Here is a 6,000-nt window from a genome sequence, read left to right on the forward strand (position 1 = left end):
CATTTTATCTTCCAGCTCACTTATCCATTCTTATTCCTTAGTTATTCTGCTATTGATTCCTTCTAGAGTGTTTTTAATTTCAGTTATTGTGTTGTTCATCACTGTTTGGTTGCTCTTTAGTTCTTCTAGGTCCTTGTTAAACATTTCTTGTATTTTCTCAATCCGTGCCTCCATTCTGTTTCCGAGATTTTGGATCATCTTTACTATTATTACTCTGAATTCTTTTTCAGGGAGGTTGCCTATTTCCTCTTTATTTATTTGGTCTTCTAGGTTTTTACCTTGCTCCTTCATCTGTAACAAATTTTTTTGTCATTTCATTTTTTTCTTTTTTTTGATGGGTGGGGCTGTGTTCACGTCTTACTGGTTGTTTGGCCTGAGGCGTCCAGCACTGGAGTCTGCAGGCAGTTGGGTAGAGCTGGGTCTTGGTGCTGAGATAAGGACCTCCAGGGGACCTCACTCCAATTAATATTCCCTGAGGTCTGAGGTTCTCTGTTAGTCCAGCGGTTTGGACTCAGCACGTCCACCACAGGAGCTCAGGCCTGACCTCCGGCCTGGGAACCAAGATCCTGTAAGCCACTTGGTGCAGCCAAAGAAAGAAAGAAAGAAAGAAAGGAGCAGTACAATAACAAAGAATAAGAAACAAAACAAAATTAGAAAGATAAAAAATATATTAGGAAAAATAAAAATATAATTGAAACAGATGCAACAACATAAAACAAAACCACAACAGAAAATAAATAAATAAATAAATAAAAATAAAAACAAAAAATGGGGGAACAAGCCAAAAGGAGCAGAACAATAACATAGTCTAAAGAATAAAATAAAATTAGAGGGGGCTTCCCTTTTTGTGTGGTGGTTAAGAATCCACCTGCCAATGCAGGGGACACGGCTTCCAGCCCTGGTCTGGGAAGATCACATATGCCACAGAGTGACTAAGCCTGTGCACCACAGCTACTGAGCTTGAGGTCTAGAGCCTGTGAGTCACAACTACTGAGCCTGCGTGCTGCAACTACTGAAGCCCATGTGCCCTGGAGCCCATGCAGCAAGAGAGACCACTTCAATGAGAGGCCCACACACCGCAACAAGGAGTGGCCCCTGCTTGCCACAACTGGAGAGAGCCCATGCGCAGCAATGAAGACCCAACGCAGCCAAAAATAAATAAATTAATTAAATATAATAAATAAATTTAAAAAAATAAGTAAAATTAGAAAAATAAAATATATATTAGAAAAAATAAAAAAACAAATGAATCAACAGCAACAAGGTAAAATAGAACTCTGACCTAAAAGAAGAAGAAGAAAAAAAAGGCCCTGGCTATGGGGGGGAAGCTTAGGTGGGGGGGGTTTAACTTAGGCAGGGGCGGGCTTTAGGGTGGGGTGGACTTATGACCCCCACAGCTGGAAACGGCCTTTGGGGAGGGACCTAGGCGGGGCAACATTCAATGTGGGGCAAGGCCTCTGCTTAGGACCTGCGTGTAAGTGGAGAGGCTTAGCACCTGCAAGGAAGGGGAGAGGCATGCCATTTCTCAATAAGGAGACAACCTGTCAAAATTATGCATAAATAAAACCAGAACTAGAGGATCTCAGTCATTTACAGCCATTAATTTCTTCTGTCTTTTTTGTAAAAGCCAGAGGGAAGAGGCAAGTGACAAGCAGTTCACACACAAAGACATGGGTGTTCTCGGGACTCCTGCCAACTCTACAGGATCTAAAGTAGTCGTTTGACAACTCAGCAGGGAATGGGTTTCAGACCCTGAGGAAACCGAGCACATCAGAGGAATGGGTTCCCTGCCTCCAGCTGGGGCCCCAGCTAATCCTGCAGTCTTCCCAAGCAGGCAGCTCTGCTTTGAGGGCAGCCAACTAATGCTTGACAAAAGCCAGCTGGAGGGACTTCCCTGGTGGTGCAGTGGTTAAGAATCCGCCTGCCAGGACTTCCCTGGTGGCTCAGTGGTTAAGAATCCACCTGCCAGGACTTCCCTGGTGGTGCAGTGGTTAAGAATCTGCCTGCCAATGCAGGGAACATGGGTTTGAGCCCTGGCCCAGGAAGATCCTATATGCCGCGGAGCAACTAAGCCCGTGTGCCACAACTACTGAACCATCTCTCTAGAGCCCGTGAGCCACAACTACTGAGCCCACATGCCACAACTACTGAAGCCTGCATGCCTAGAGCCCATGCTCTGCAACAAGAGAAGCCACCACATTGAGAAGCCCGTGCACCACAATGAAGAGCAGCCCCCATTTGCTGCAACTAGAGAAAGCCTGCACGTAGCAATGAAGACCCAATGCAGCCAAAAATAAAAATAAATTAATTAATTTTAAAAAAAGAAAAAAAAGAATGAAGTTGGGCCTTTTCCTTACACCATATACAAAATGATTCTTAGAAGAAATAGTGACTATTTATAGGCATACCTCCGAGTTATTGTAGGTTCCGTTCCAGACCACCGCAATAAAGTGAATATCAAAATAAAGCAAGTCACACGAATTGAAAAAGAAAAAAGAAAAAAAAAGAATCTGCCTGCCAGCACCAGGGACATGGGTTTGATCCCTGGTCTGGGAAGATGCCACATGCTGCAGAGCGGCTGGTTCTGTGTGCCACTACTGAGTCTGCACTCTAGAGACTGCGAGCCACAACTCCTGAGCCCGCGTGATGCAACTACTGAAGCCCACGCCCCTAGAGCCCGTGCTCGCAACAAGAGGAGCCACCGCAATGAGAAACCCGCGATCCGCAGTGAAGAATAGCCAGCCCCCTGCTTGCCTCAACCAGAGAGAAGCCCACGCAGCCCACGCACAGCAACAAAGACCTAACACAGACAAAAGTAAATAAATAAATAAATTTATTTTTAGAAAAACAAACATTATATTAAAAAAAAAAAAAATGGGGGGCCTCCGGAGTGTGGAGTTCCGGCGTTTGGAGGTAAGGCCCTGGGTGACTCTGTGTGTGGGGCTTAGGCCCAGTGCCTTGGAGGGGGTCTCAGAGGGGGTCTCCGAGTGTAGAGATGGGGCCCTGGGGCGGGGGGGTGTAGGGGCGTGGCAGGAGGGAGGCTCCAAGGGCAGAGGATTAGGCCTATGAGCCCAACAGGCTCTCCGGTGCCTAAGTGGACAGGGAAAGCGCTGGCCCTGTTCCCTTCCGTTCCTTTGCTCCCCTCTCCCACCATCTCCCCCAGGGCCTCCCCCGTTGCCGCTGGACCCCTAACCGTGGGTGGGTCCTGCTGGCTGTAGGAACTCCTTCTCTCCCCCAGCCGCCCCTCAGGGGTGCCGGTCCTGGAGGTCTGGTCTTTATTTTTGTTCCCCCTTCCCTCCCTCCCTCCCACTCCCTCGGGACCTGCACGGCTGGAGGGGGCCTTGGTGCGCAGAGGATCAGGCCCAGGGTCTCAGCAGGCTCCTGGGGGGCCCAAGTGGGCAGGGGAAACGCTGGCCACGCTCCCTTTTGATCCTCTGCCCTCCCCGTGGTTCCCCAATTTCCCCCTCTGGGCGTGGGATCCCTTCTTCCCCCCCAGCCTCCCCTCAGGGGCGCCGGTCCCGTCCCGCCTCCACTTCTCCTCCCCCTTCACTCCCCGCGACGCCGCACATCCTACCCAGTCACTGGGGGTTCCTTCTGTCCCCTTAGGTGTCCGTGGTCCCCCTCCGGTGCCTGGTAGGTGCCCCAGTGCAGACACGTGAATTCTGCGTCCTCCTAGTCTGCCATCTTGACTCCACCCCCTCGAAATAAAGCAAGTCACACGAATTTTTTTTTAAAAAAGAACCTGCCTGCCAGTGCAGGGGACATGTTCTAGCCTGCAGAGTTTCTGCTGAAAAATCAGCTGATAACCTTATGGGGATTCCCTTCTTTGTTATTTGTGGCTTTTCCCTTGCTGCTTTTAATATGTTTTCTTTGTATTTAATTTTTGTTAGTTTGATTATTATGTGTTTTGGTGTGTTTCTCCTTGGGTTTATCCTGTATGGGACTCTGTGCTTCCTGGACTTGGGTGGCTATTTCCTTTCCTATGTTAGGGAAGTTTTTGACTATAATCTCTTCAAATGTGTTCTCAGACCCTTTCTCTTTCTCTTCTTCTTCTGGGACCCCTATAATTCGAACGTTGGTGCATTTAATATTGTCCCAGAGGTCTCTGAGACTGTCCTCAATTCTTTTCATTCTTTTTTCTTTATTCTGCTCCCTGGCAGTTATTTCCACCATTCTATCTTCCAGCTCACTTATTCATTCGTCTGCTTCAGTTATTCTGCTATTGATTCCTTCTAGTGTATTTTTCATTTCAGTTATTGTGTTGTTCATCGCGGTTTGTTTGTTCTTTAATTCTTCTAGGTCCTTGTTAAACATTTCTTGTATTTTCTCAACCTATGCCTCCATTCTATTTCTGAGATTTTGGATCATCTTTACTATTATTACTCTGAATTCTTTGTCAGGGAGGTTGCCTATTTCCTCTTCATTTATTTGGTCTTGTAGGTTTTTACCTCACTCCTTTGTCTGTAACTTAGTTTTTGTTGCCTCATTTTTTTTTTTTTTTTGATGGGTGGGGTTGTATACCTGTCTTACTGGTTGTTTGGCCTGAGGCGTCCAGCACTGGAGTTTGCAGGCAGTTGGGTAGGGTAGAGCTGGGTCTTGGAGCCGAGATAAGGACCTCTGGGGGACCTTACTCCAATTAATATTCTCTGGGGTCTGAGGTTCTCTGTTAGTCCAGTGGTTTGGACTCAGTGCTCCCACCACAGGAGCTCAGGACTGACCCCCAGCCTGGAAACCAAGATTCTGCAAGCTGCACGGCACAGCAAAAAAAAAAAAAAAAAAAAAGAGCAGAACAATAACAAAGAATAAAAAATAAAATAAAATTAGAAAAGTAAAAAATATACTTAAAAAATTAAAATGTAAATGAAACAACAACAACAAGGCAAAACAGAACCACTACAGCAAAAAAAAAGGGCCCGGGGGGGTGGGGCGCGGAAAAGGTGTTGGCTTAGGCAGGAGCAGGGCTTAGGTGGAGTGGGGCCTGAAGGGGCCTCAGAGGGTGGAGGTTCAGGCCTGTGGGACCCCAGCAGGCTCCCTGGGGCCTGAATGTGTGAGGGAAATGCTGGCTGCATTCCCTTCTGATGCTCCGATCCCCCAGAGGTCTCTCCCTGTCCCCGCTGATTCCCTCGCCATGAATGGGCCCCTCCAAGTGTGGGAACCCCTCCTCTCCCCCAGCCACCCCTCAGGGGCACCAGTCCCCTCCCGCCTCCACTTGTCCTCCCCTCTCCCTCCCCCACCATGTCCTACCCGGTTACACGGGGGTTCCTCCCATCCCCTTAGGTGTCCAAGGTCCCCCACCACTGCCTGGTAGGTGCCTTATCTGTGAGGAGATGTGAATTCTGCATCCTCCTATTCACTATCTTGACTCTGCCCCCCGTATTTTCTTTTCTTTTTTTTTTCTTTGCCTTGCGGCAGGCAGGATCTTAATTCCCCAACCAGCGATCAAACCCATGCCCCTGTAGTGGAAGCCTGGAATCTTAACCACTGGACCACCACGGAAGTCCCAACAATACTGTATTTTAAACTTCAAAGTTGCTAAGAGACTGAATCTTAATTGTTATTACCACAAAAATGAAATGATAATTATGGGATATGATAGGAGTGTTAGCTAACACTACAGTGGTAATCATATGGCACTATGTAAATATATTAAATCAACTATTTGTATACCTTAAACTTACACAATGTTATATGTCAATTATTTCTTAAAACATAATAATAAAATGCTTCATTGGAGGAAATAGTGATATTATGTTGTATATGCAGGAGTAACTGTGGGGGCCAGAATAGGACAAAGTTCATCCTATTTTTAATGTTCCACATTCTATTTTTTTGTCCAAAATGGACACTCATTTGATAATGTCATTTTGAAGAGCTATCACAGAGCATTCCATAGACTCTTCTTAGAGACGTGTTTTTGGCTAAAGGTACTAAATTTGGTCAGCACTGGGAGCAGGCATTCTTGAAGGCCAATATTTGTTTTTATTTTCATTGTGACCTTTC

This window comes from Mesoplodon mirus, assembly GCF_964341445.2.
Source record: "Mesoplodon mirus genome assembly, chromosome: 17".
In the NCBI taxonomy this organism is placed as follows: domain Eukaryota; kingdom Metazoa; phylum Chordata; class Mammalia; order Artiodactyla; family Ziphiidae; genus Mesoplodon; species Mesoplodon mirus.